Genomic DNA, 13829 nt, shown 5'->3' with positions numbered 1-13829 from the left:
GATTCGTTTTGTCCAGCCCCATTCTGAGAGGTTTCAAGGCTCACAACACTTTTCTGTGGACACATGGAATTACTCACACATCTTTCGAAAACGCTGCATCAAAGATGGCATGCCACGTGTTCCCTATTATGAAAATTATTAATCTAGTCAAAAATTTGTCTTGCTAACCATATGTGATCCTACTTTCCATAGGAGTCCTGAGTGTGCTACTGAGGCAAACGCTCCTTTGAATTCAAAAACTGCTGTTTTCGTCTGACTGCCTCGAGCCATGCCTTTCTGGAGGTCGCGTGGGGGAAGTGCGAGATGCGTTTCACATGCTCCATGTTTCCGCAATGCGCTCTAGTTGCTACAGAAGAGCACAATTACGTTCTAAGTCACTCGAGCAAATGAGGGTCAATGATAGTCTCCACACATCGGGAGTTAAGTGCGTGATGAGGACAAATTGAGGCTGACGTCACGCTGCGGGCTTTACACTACTGGCCATTAAAATTGCTACACCAAGAAGAAATGCAGATGATGAACGGGTATTCATTTGACAAATATATTTTAGAAAATGGCTCAAATGGCTCTGAGCACTATGGGACTAAACATCTATGGTCATCAGTCCCCTTGAACTTAGAACTACTTAAACCTAACTAACCTAAGGACATCACACAACACCCAGTCATTACGAGGCAGCGAAAATCCCTCACCCAGACGGGAATCGAACCCAGGCGCGGGAAGCGAGAACGCTACCGCACGATCACGAGCTGCGGACGACAAATATATTATACTAGAACTGACATGTGATTACATTTTCACGCGATTTGGGTGCATAGATCCTGAGAAATCAGTACCGAGAACAACCACCTCTGGCCGTAATAAGGGCCTTGATCCGCCTGGGCATTGAGTCAAACAGAGCTTGGATGGCGTTTACAGGTACAGCTGCCCATGCAGCTTCAACACGATACCACAGTTCATCAAGAGTAGTGACTGGCGTATTGTGACGAGCCAGCTGCACGGCCACCTTTCACCAGACATTTTCAATTGGTGAGAGATATGGAGAATGTGCTGGCCACGGCAGCAGTCGAACGTTTTCCGTATCCAGAAAGGCCCGTACAGGACCTGCAACATCCGGTCGTGCTTTATCCTGCTGAAATGTAGGGTTTCGGAGGGATCGAATGAAGGGTAGAACCACGGGTCGTAACACATCTGAAATGTAACGACCACTGTTGAAAATGCCGTCAATGCGAACAAGAGGTGACCGAGACGTGTAACCAATGGCACCCCATACCATCACGCTAGGTGATACGCCAGTATGGCGATGACGAATACACGCTTTCTATGTGCGTTCACCGCGATGTCACCAAACACGGATGCGACCATCATGATGCTGTAAACAGAACCTGGATTCATCCGAAAAAATGACGTTTAGCCATTCGTGCACCCAAGTTCGTCGTCGAGTACACCACCGAAGGCGCTCCTGTCTGTGATGTAGCGTCAAGGGTAACCGCAGCCACGATCTTCGAGCTGATAGTTTACGCTGCTGCAAACGTCGTCGAACGGTTCGTGCAGATGGTTGTTGTCTTGCAAACGTCCCCATCTGTTGACTAAGAGGTGCACGATCCGTTACAGCCATGCGAATAAAGATGCATGTCATCTCGACTGCTAGTGATACGAGGCCGTTGGGATCCAGCACGGCGTTCCGTATTACCCTCCTGAACCCACCGATTCCATATTCTGCTCACAGTCATCGGACCTCGACCAACGCGAGCTGCAATCCCGCGATACGATAAACCACAATCGCGATAGGCTACAATCCGACCTTTATCAAAGTCGGAAACGTGATGGTACGCATTTCTCCTCCTTACACGAGGCACCACAACAACGTTTCACCAGGCAACGCCGGTCAATTGCTGTTTGTGTGTCAGAAACCGGTTGGAAACTTCCCTCATGTCAGCTCGTTGCAGGTGTCCCCACCGGTGCCAACCTTGTGTGAATTCTCTGAAAAGTTAATCATTTGGATATCACAGCATCTTCTTCCTATCGGTTAAATGTCGCGTCTGTAGCACGTCATCTTCGTGGTGTAGCAATTTTAGTGGGCAGTAGTGTACATTGTAAGAGTCTTCACGTCAATGATATTGTGCACAGATCGGGAGTTTGGTGATGAGGAGAAGTTGAGGCTGACATCACATTGCAGGGTTTAGAAGAGAAGGAGAAGCAAATCAAGTGGAGGGCGAGCAACGACTCACTCCCGGCACGCAGGTGCGTGGTGCGTAGGTGCGTGCGCCCTCCACGTATCGCAGCGCCTGCGGAGCGACTTATGGCGGCTACCGCCGTCTCTTGTGTACCGAGCTCGCCACCACCTGTCCGTGTTTACAAACGCAGATTACGCGGAATCCTCGTGCGTAAGAGGCACGGCTCAGCTCGCACTTAAGTTCCTGCGCCAGCGCCGGCGCTACACATCTGCCATATCGAAAGCTGCTCTTACAGTCCCGGATACACTTCTGTGTCTCTCAATTTTTTCTGGGCCCCAAATATTCCAACAGTTCTCGCGATATTATCCATGGCCCTCAATTATCTTGACAAACTCTTCAGTGCTACGTACAATGCCTGATGAAAAGTCTGAAGGCCCAACAGGTAGACGGACGGCAATGTAACCTCGTAGAACACCGCGAACCGTGGTAAGGTGCCCCAGACCGCGCGGCTGTACTGCGTGGATAACCAGAATGGTTCTACTATGAAACGTGGCACTACACTAAACTGGCGCTAACAGCATAGGCACATAGGGAACATACTCGACACAGATCTATAAGTTCACGGTGTTTGTGATAAGCTGAGAAAACCGTCCCGAAACACATGTACTACAAAACGACGGTTTCCACTTCATGTACCTCGACATCAATATGGGATACGATCACCATGCACATGTACACAGGCCGCACAACCGCTTGGCATACTCTGGATCAGGTGGTCGAACAGCTGCTGGGGTTTAGCCTCCTATTCTAGCACCAGTGCCTGTCGGAGCTCCTGAAGTGTCGTAGGGGTTAGAAGACGTGCAGCGATACGTCGACCAAGAGCATCCGAGACGTGCTCGATGGGGTTTAGGTCTGGAGAACAGGCAGGCCACTCCATTCGCCTGATATCTTCTGTCTCAGGTACTCCTCCACGATGGCAGCTCTGTGGGGGAGTGCGTTATCATCCATCAGGAGGCAGGGTGGACTCACTGAAACCCTGAAAATGCGGACATATTGGTGCAAAATGACCTCCCGATACACCTGACCTGTTACAGTTCCTCTGTCAAAGACATGCAAGGATGTACGTGCACCAATCATGATCCCACCCCATACCATCAAACCACGACCTCCATACAGATACCTTTCAATGACATTAAGGGATTGGTAGCTGGTTCACAGTTCACGCCAGTTGAAAACCCGGCGAGAATCACTGTTCAGATTATACCTGGACTCGTCCGTGAACATAACCTGGGACCACTGTTCCAATGACCGTGTACTGTGTTCTTGACACCAGGCTTTATGGGCTCTCTTGCGACCAGAGGTCAGTGGTATACATGTTACAGGTCACCGGCCAAATAAACCCTTCATGTACCTCGACATCAATATGGGATAGGATCACCATGCACACGTACACAGGCCGCACAACGGGTTGGCATACTCTGGATCAGGTGGTCGAACAGCTGCTGGGGTATAGCCTCCCATTCTTGCTCCAGTGCCTGTCGGAGCTCCTAAAGTGTCGTAGGGGTTAGAAGACGTGCAGCGATACGTAAACCGAGAGCATCCCAGACGTGCTCGATGGGGTTTAGGTCTGGAGAACAGGCAGGCCACTCCATTCGCCTGATATCTTCAGTTTCAAGGTACTCCTCCACGATGGCAGCTTGGTGGGACCGTGCGTTATGATCCCGAGGCAGGTGGGACCCACTGCACCCTTGAAAAGGCGGACATACTGCTGCAAAATGACGTCCCGATACACCTGACCTGTTACAGTTCCTCTGTCAAAGACATGCAGGGGTGTACGTGCACCAATCATAATCCCACCCCACACCATCAAACCACGACCTCCAATCAGGTCCCTTTCAAGGAAATGAAGGGGTTGATATCTGGTTCCTGGTTCACGCCAGATGAAAACCCGGCGAGAATCACTGTTCAGACTATACCTGGACTCGTCCGTGAACATAACCTAGGACCACTATTCCAGTGACCATGTACTGTGTTCTTGACACCAGGCTTTACGGGCTCTCCTGCGACCAGAGGTCAGTGGTATACACGTTACAGGTCACTGGCCGAATAAACCGTGTCTGTTCAGCCGTCTGTAGACAGTGTGTCTGGAGACAACTGTTCCAGTGGCTGCGGTAAGGTCCCGAGCAAGGCTACCTGCAGTACGCCGTGGCCGTCTGCGGGCACTGGTGGTGAGATATCGGTCTTCTTGTGGTGTCGTACTCTGTGGATGTCCCGTACTGTAGCGCCTGGACACGTTTCCTGCCTCCTGGAATCGTTGCTATAATCTTGAGATCACACTTTATAGGACACGGAGGATCTGTGCTATCACCTGCTGTGTTGGACTGTTGGTAAGATATCGGTCTTATTGTGGTGTTGTACACTGTGGACGTCCAATACTGTAGCGCCTGGACACGTTTCCTGTCTGCTGGAATCGTTGCCATAATCTTGAGATCACACTTTGTAGCACACAGAGGGCCCATGCTACGATCTGCTGTGTTTGGCCAGCCTCCAATCGCCCTAGTATTCTACCCCTCACAACGTCATCAATATGTGTTCTCTGAGCTATTTTCAACACACAGTCACCATTAGCACGTCTGAAAACGCGTGCTCACTTACTCCCTGCACCGTACTCTGACATGCACCAACACACCTCTGCGTATGTGGACTGCTGCCAGCGCCACCGTGCGACGACCGCAGGTCAAATGCACCGCATGGTCATACCCCGAGGTGATTTAAACCCTCAAACTGCCCACCGCATTGTTTCACCGTGTACCAGCATTAACCGTATGAGCTTGAGTGCAGACCAACAGTACTGGCTTAGAGCCCAATGGCGGCTGACAGTCAGGTAGCTATCCCACCACTGTCCGGGGCGATTGTAGACACACATTCCGCATGGAGTAGAATTGTCTTCAGTGAAGAGTCTGACTTGGAACTGACTCGCAATGGCGAGCGAAGATGAGTCTAGGCACGCCCTGTACAGTGGCAAGATACCAATCTGTCGCCAACCATACAGCCTGAAACCAGGATTGATGATCTGAGTGCCCTTTCATTTCATATCAGCACGATTCTGCCTATCGTCTATGGCACTCTTACCGCACAGCTGTTGATTAGCGATATTCTGCGCCCCGTTACGTCCCCTTAATGGCAAGCCATCCTGGTCTTACACTTCAGTGAGATAATTCCGACCTATACAAGGTAAGAGTTTCTATTAGTTGTCTTCATGTGTGCCAAGGCCTTCGATGGCCAGGAAGATCGCTGGATGTCTGCCCAATTGAGACAGTCTGGAGCACTATTGTCAAGACCCTGCAACCAGCTAAGGATCTAACGCGCCCGTTGGACAGAATTTGGCATGAGATCCCTCAGGAGGATGTCAAACAACACTGACAATCAGTACATAGTGATGTTTGTTTCAGGTGCACCCACAGTCAGCCTTTGCAACAGCGAACGTCTTACACCAATAGGTAAGTAGTACACTGTACTGCTTCACATTGCAATTAATTCCCTTTAATTATCTATCAATAATTCCAATAATCTGTCGTTATGCATAGACTCTTCACAAAACTGATTACCCTGCAGTGAAGAACAATGAAGACAGTACATGTTAATCTTTACAAGGGAGTGTAGACAGCCACTGGCCACTGTCAATCCTGTCTGCTATGAACAAATAGCGCCACCATGCTTTTAGCAATGACAGATGATTAGATGGGTATTCTTGTTTATTGTTATATTTGTCAAATGCCATTCAGGTCAAACATGTAAGTGTTCCAGTAAGAGAACTTCCTACCCCTAAAGTATTTGCTCTTGTGATTCGACTTGCTTGCATGCGCCAACTATACGGATTCATCACAGGTTCATGTTGGGTTAGTCTACAGCCTTGTCAAAAGAGGTGGCATCACAGATTACTGATAGAAGTTTTACAATACTTAACTACCTGACAAATCCAGCATTCCCAAGTATTCGTTTTGCTAATTTTCAATTAGAAATTACAATGAAAACTGAATATGATCGTAGTGAAATATCGAAAAAAATTCGTTTCCTCTACTCTTGGAAATACCTTTGAAATTGTCGAAGAGTCATACAGAGAAATACACATAATGTATACATCTATAAGTACAGTATCACAATACAAATAGCAAACGAAATACAAATCTCAAGAGTCTTTATTTAACAAGGACCTCATTTATGCTCCATAAAGATATTTAGGTTTGATTACAGAACTTCAATGTCTAAGTTTACTGAACTTAGAAAGTGATTTTTTATTATAAAAATTAAACAATATTTATTATATATAAAACAATATTTATTGGTGCATGTCCAGGAGTTTTGATGACCAGAGTTAGTAGCAAAAATGTAATAAATTTACATGGCAACTGCATTCAGGTTACCACAAAATATTTATAATAAGAAATCAGTTTCTAAATTCAGTGAACTTAAGACATTGCAGCTCTGTAATCAAACCTAAATATCTTTATGGACCAGAAACTTTGTGTATAACAGGAATATTAAAGAAATTCCAGAGAAAGAAAGAAAGAAGGTTATTAGGAAAATATTATGCCATAAAATTACTGATGGAGAAACTTATAGGCTGAGAAGTAATAAGGAAATAAAAGAAGACACAAAAATTTTTATGGAAACATTAAAAGAATGGCACCCACTAGGTTGACAAAATGGCTCTGAGCACTATGGGACTTAACTTCTTACGTCATCAGTCGCCTAGAACTTAGAACTAATTAAACCTAACTAACGTAAGGACACCACACACTTCCATGCCCGAGGCTGGACTCGAACCTGCGACCGTAGCGGTCGCTCGATTCCAGACTGTAGCGCCCAGAACCGCACGGCCACTGCGGCCGGCCTAGGTTGACAAAACAAGTTGCAGAATTCTACGTAAACAGAGAGGAGGCCAAAGGTGAACCAATTAAATGGATCACTCCAATTAAGGAGTATCTTAAAGTAGCCGGTATAACTCAGGCAGACATTACAGGTATAAAAAAATTGAGACAAAATTGGAAAGTGGTTAGAGGGAAATCCGAAAACGGCCTGGAACGCCGTGGTCTGATGAAAGAAAAAGACTTCATTCTGAAAGAATGAAACAAATTTCGAAACAAAGTAAATCCGCCCATCAAAAGCGACATGAATTAATTGTTACTCGCGTGGTCCTATTGAGACAATATAAGAATAATAATGAAATAATAACAAAATTTAAACGTCCTCCACGATGAGGTATTTTTTTTTATGGATCACAGTGTCTGACGTCATATCTGGTGAACTATGTGTTGTACAATGATATAATTTTGTCGGTGTGTTTCGTGGCATATGTGGATCCTGTCTGCGAAACTTATTGCGGATAGCGTTACGAAGCATAGAAGTGTTGTTGTTGTGGTCTTCAGTCCTGAGACTGCTTTGATGCAGCTCTCCATGCTACTCTATCCTGTGCAAGCTTCTTCATCTCCCAGTACCTACTGCAACCTACATCCTTCTGAATCTGCTTAGTGTATTCATCTCTTGGTCTCCCTCTACTATTTTTACCCTCCACGCTGCCCTCCAATACTAAATTGGTGATCCCTTGATGCCTCAGAACATGTCCTACCAACCGGTCCCTTCTTCTAGTCATGTTGTGCCACAAACTCCTCTTCTGCCAATCCTATTCAGTACCTCCTCATTCGTTATGTGATCTACCCATCTAATCTTCAGCATTCTTCTGTAGCACCACATTTCGAAAGCTTCTATTCTCTTCATGTCGAAACTATTATCGTCTTTGTTTCACTTCCATACATGGCTACACTCTATACATATACTTTCAGAAACGACTTCCTGACACTTAAATCTATACCCGAAGTTAAAAAATTTCACTTCTTCAGAAACGTTTTTCTTGCCATTGCCAGTCTACATTTTATATCCCCTCTACTTCGACCATCATCAGTTATTTTGCTCCCCAAATAGTAAAACTCCTTTACTGCTTTAAGTGTTACATTTCCTAATTTAATTCCCTCAGCGTCACCCGACTTAATTCGACTGCATGCCATTACTCTCGTTTTGCTTTTCTTGATGTTCATCTTACATCCTCCTTTCAAGACAATGTCCATTCCGTTCAACTGCTCTTCCAAGTCCTTTGCTGTCTCTGACAGAATTAAAATGTCATCGGCGAACCTCAAAGTTTTTATTTCTTCTCCATGGACTTTAATACCTACTCCGAATTTTTCTTTTGTTTCCTTTACTACTTGCTTAATATACAGATTGAATAACATTGGGGAGAGGCTACAACCCTGTCTCACTCCCTTCTCAACCACTGCTTCCCTTTCATGTCCCTCGTCTCTTATAACTGCCATCTGGTTTCTGTAAATAGCCTTTCGCTCCCTGTATTTTATTCCTTCCTCCTTCAGAATTTGAAATAGAGTATTCCAGTCAACACGGTCAAAAGCTTTCTCTAAGTCTACAATTGCTAGAAACGTAGGTTTGCCCTTCCTTAATCTAGCTTCTAAGATAAGTCGTAGGGTCAGTATTGCCTCACGTGTCCCCATATTTCTACGGAATCCAAACTGATCTTCCCCGAGGTCGGCTTCTACCATTTTTCCATTCGTCTGTACAGAATTCGCGTTAGTATTCTGCAGCTGTGACTTATTAAACTGATAGTTCGGTAATTTTCACATCTGTCAACACCTGCTTTCTTTGGGATTGCAATTATTATATTCTTCTTGAAGTCTGAGGGTATTTCGCCTGTCTCGTACATCTTGCTCACCAAATGGTAGAGTTTTGTCTGGAGTGGCTCTCCCAAGGCCGTCAGTAGTTCTGATGGAATATTGTCTACTCCCGGGGCTTTCTTTCGACTCAGGTCTTTCAGTGCTCTGTCAAACTCTTCACGCAGTATCATAGCTCCCATTTCATCTTCATCTACATCCTCTTCCATTTCCATAATATTGCCCTCAGGTACACCGTCCTTGTATAGACCCTCTATATACTCCTTCCACCTTTCTGCTTTCCCTTCTTTCGTTAACACACCAAATCCGACAAACATGACAGAGGCAGCTAGTAACGTACGGTAGATTGATAGGGAAATTACCGAACAACCCGAGCCGCAGGTTGCTCTAACCCGCCCCTACTCCACAAGGGGAAAACGGCCCACTCACTTTATAAACAACCACTTTCACGTGGGTGGGCAGACGGAGAAGTATGGTGGGACGACCCCAGAGCAAAACGGCTGGTGACCTCACCAAGAAAACAAGTAAACAAGAGTAAATCAAACAAGATATCAATCTCTTAACTTCTGGTAAACTGCGATTTCTCTAGAAGACCTGGCACAGCACCCCCACATCGCTCTCCCGAACCGTCCGCTGCCAGCCGCTTCAACGGACGCAGGAAGATGCGCCGATCTCCCGTCTCAAGGCGTCGCAGCTCGCACCGGCCAGACCGATGTCGTGGGTTGACTCCTGTTGCTCTCGTTCACTACCCCTCGCTATAAGCCGCGCCCCACTGGACTCACGTGGCGACCTCACATACGCCGACGCTCAAGACGGACAAGCCATCTCAGTGCACGACCGACCAACTGATCGATCCAACCGCCAATGACCATTGCCTGAGCAAGCTCGAGCAGGCTGGTGGCCTAACGCGCAGACTCAGATGCAGGAACTCAGCCGCGACCGATCGACCACTCGCTGAGTTCTCTTACTGGCGGAGTGACAGGACTCTCATTTTGCCGGCTTTAAAGGTTGACATACTAGCACTCCGTACGACAGACAGACACTAACTGCCTAACAAATGCGGACGAGAGGCAGACTAGCAAGCTGGGGACTAGAGACTGGCCCAGACTGACTGGAGAGCTCATAGCGCCCCTTAAATGCACGTGAACAGAAAACCTCTTCCCTTTCCCACCAGAGGGAGACACCAAAGCTGCGATTGCCTCAGCGGCGCCACCGCCAGAAACGGAGGGCGACTTCTTCACACTACGCGCTGCGGCGCGCTCTTCAAAACAGCAAAATTTTCCACAGCTCAACTCTGTCTTTCTAAATACGTACTTCATTCTAAAGTCGTTGTCTTGGAACATAACTTCATAGGAATAATTACCCACTCTATCCCACTGTTTAAAGAAGGTTTATCATTACGCATTTCCACGTTACACCATATGGCATGAAACACTTTGAATATTTGTTACTATGGGTTATTCGTCTTGAGCTGATTGCAGTCTGATTAAAAAGCGTCTTCCGTGGTAAATTCTGTGAATTGGATACATACGTTTGTACATTTTTTGATTGTTTTGGGTAAAAACCATCTTTTTCTTTATAAGGTTGGTCTGCAAGGTACTGACAGTGTTTCTTTACATGATGTTCTCCTTCCCTTCTTGCTAGCTGTGGCTGGTATCGAAAGGCTTCATTTAACATGTCCACTTGGCAGTTTTAGCATTCTCCAGCGTTTCCTGCGCTGCCCTATTTACAATTGACTAACTGTGTTTTATCGCGCACTGCCACAGTGTTGAAGCCTATTCGTTTGTTTTTGTTCACTTTGTGAGCGTTGCACACCTATGAAGCGATTTTGTGTGTGTGTGAGTGTGTGTGTCTGTGTGTGTATGTATGTGTGTGTCTGTGTGAGGAGGTGGAGGGAGTGAAATCATCTTGTATATAGATAGAGATGTGAGAGGAAAGCGTTTTTTTTTTTTTTTTGCTATCTGAGGTGGAGGTGGGGGGGGGGGGAGGAGAGACAGGGATGAGCTCTGATTTCTCTTATTTTATTTTGATGATCACTCCTACCTATGTAGGTTGGGCTCAACAAAATATTTTCGCATTCGGAAGAGAAAGTTGGTGACTGAAATTTCGTAAAAAGGTCTCGCCGCGACGAAAAACGTCTATGCTGTAATGACTTCCATCCCAACTCGTGTTTCATATCTGCCACACTCTCTCCCCTATAACGTGATAATACAAAACGAGCTGCCCTTTTTTGCATCCTTTCGATGTCCTCCGTCAATCCCACCTGGTAAGGATCCCACACCGCGCAGCAATATTCTAACAGAGGACGAACGAGTGTAGTGTAAGCTGTCTCTTTAGTGGACTTGTTGCATCTTCTAAGTGTCCTGCCAATGAAACGCAACCTTTGGCTCGCCTTCCCGACAATATTATCTATGTGGTCCTTCCAACTGAAGTTGTTCGTAATTCTAACACCCAGGTACTTAGTTGAATTGACAGCCTTGAGAATTGTACTATTTATCGAGTGGTGTAAGTGTTCTGCAAAAGTTGAATGATTTGTCCTATACTTCCATGGACTTACACGTTCTTGTTTCTGGTGTCCTGCTGGTTTGACCCATGTAGTTCAGGAAATGGTGCACAATGCTAGAAACTGCTAAATATAGGCCGGCCGCGGTGGTCTCGCGGTTCTGGGCGCTCAGTCTGGAACCGAGCGACTGCTACGGTCGAAGGTTCGAATCCTGCCTCGGGCATGGATGTGGGTGATGTCCTTAGGTTAGTTAGGTTTAATTAGTTCTAAGTTCTAGGGGACTGATGACCACAGCAGTTAAGTCCCATAGTGCTCAGAGCCATTTGAACCATTTTTTTTTGTGCCAAATATAGAGCCTGTGGACACCAACCAATGCTAGCAAGAGAGGAAGGTGCAGACTATGTAAAGAAACACCGTAAGTAGCTTGCAGGCCAACTTTATAAAGAAAACGCTGTTTTTAACCTAAAAGAATCAAAGAATGTACAAACGTATGTATCCCATTTACAGAATAACCACGGAAGGTGCTTTGTAAATAGCAGCGAAACGCGTCTGGTATAATTCTCTGTAATTAAACTGCAGTCACCTCAAGACGGATGACGTATAGTAACAGACGCAAACAAACGTAGTTTGAATACAGGTTGGAAATTTCGTTTAGAAAATAGAAATCTGGCCTAGCCGCTGCCTGCTTACGGTTTGCTGTTGTGCTTTGAAGAAATCTGCAACAATGTTGACAAGACGTGAGGTAAGCGAAAATTGTGAATAGGGCCAGACGATTGTTTTACTTCAGTTGCGTATTTAATATAAAGACATGTTGTATTCAGACCAATTACAGTTCAGTTCAAGTTTGGTTCTCTTTAGTCAAACATTCCTTCCCATCCAACACGTTAATCTGGGTAATAGTTTGTGGGTACGCAGTAGTTTTGGAAATACGTAGTCTTTTTATAGAATGGCAGCTAAATTTGGGCTAAATATTGTTGTTGTTGTGGTCTTCAGTCCTGAGACTGGTTTGATGCAGCTCTCCATGCTACACTATCCTGTGCAAGCTACTTCATCTCCCAGTACCTACTGCAGCCTACATCGTTCTGAATCTGCTTAGTGTATTCATCTCTTGGTCTCCCTCTACGATTTTTACCCTCCACGCTGCCCTCCAATACTAAACGGGTGATCCCTTGATGCCTCAGAACATGTCCTACCAACCGATCACTACTTCTAGTCAAGTTGTGCCACAGACGTCTCTTCTCCCCAATCCTATTCAATACTTCCTCATTAGTTATGTGATCTACTCATCTAATCTTCAGCATTCTTCTGTGGCATCACATTTCGAAAGCTTCTATTCTCTTCTTATCCAAACTATTTATCGTCCATGCTTCACTTCCATACATGGCTACACTCCATACAAATACTTTCAGAAACGACTTCCTGACACTTAAACCTATACTCGATTTTAACAAATTTCTCTTCTTCAGAAATTTTTTCCTTGCCATTGCCAGTCTGCATTTTATATCCTCTCTACTTCGACCATCATCAGTTATTTTGCTCCCAAATAGCAAAACTCCTTTACTACTTTAAATCTCTCATTTCCTAATCTAATTGCCCCAGCATCACCGGTATATTGTGCCTATTCATATTGTATACATGTTCAAACTGCCTGCCAAAAAAGAGAAGCATCTAATGAAAGATGTGGTTGGATGTTAATGTATCTTTGTACGTGTACCCACAATCAGCTCTGTGTGTATCTAAGTGATCAGAGTTGCAATCCTCTGTGACAGATAGGACAGCCACCATAGTGGATTAGTATTTATGTGTTTGGTGGTGTTGCCGGCCGTGGTAGGGTATATAAGGGTAATGAACAGCCTCAGACAATACTGGCCACGTTAGCCGAGAGCGCTAATGCACTCCTTCCTGGACTCGGGTAGGTGCGCTGGCCCCGGATCGAATTCGCCCAGCGGATTGACTACGACGGTCGATGTGCCGGCCAGCCGGGATATGATTTTAGGCGGTTTTCCACATCCCCCTAGGTGAATACTGGGCTGGCACCCATGTCCCGTCTCAGTTACACAGCTCGCAGACACCTGAACACTTTCGCATTATTCCATGCGGACAGTTGGGGTACACTAATTCTGTCCCAGGGGGGGGGGGGGGGGGAGGGAGGGGGGGGTGGCAGGAAGGGCATGCGGCCAACCCTTAATCTAACATTGCCAAATTCGATTAACCATGAAGACCCTGCGTCCCTGCAGGAAAAAGGCTCCAGCGAAAGGCAGAAAGAAAGAGCAGTGTCAGACGGTGAGTGATTACTGTGAACAACACGGGGATGCTGCGTACTAATGTGGCACAGTGTCAACGGCAACTTACAGGGTTTGAAGGGGGCCTCGTTGTGAATCTGACCAAATCATGCATTATTCACTTTTATAG

The 13829-nt window shown here is 46.0% G+C and overlaps 1 protein-coding gene across 1 annotated transcript in view; it reads left to right on the top strand.

Annotated features, from left to right (window-relative positions):
- Positions 1–13829, top strand: part of LOC126293450 (uncharacterized) — an 807495-nt gene that overhangs the window by 87724 nt on the left and 705942 nt on the right. The window contains exon 2 of the mRNA XM_049986682.1: positions 5630–5677. The gene's annotated coding sequence lies outside the window, so the exon portion shown is untranslated. The remainder of the gene's footprint in view (positions 1–5629; positions 5678–13829) is intronic.

This window comes from Schistocerca gregaria, chromosome 10 (assembly GCF_023897955.1).
Source record: "Schistocerca gregaria isolate iqSchGreg1 chromosome 10, iqSchGreg1.2, whole genome shotgun sequence".
Classification (NCBI taxonomy): Eukaryota; Metazoa; Arthropoda; class Insecta; order Orthoptera; family Acrididae; genus Schistocerca; species Schistocerca gregaria.
This window is presented reverse-complemented; position numbering and strand designations above follow the sequence as displayed.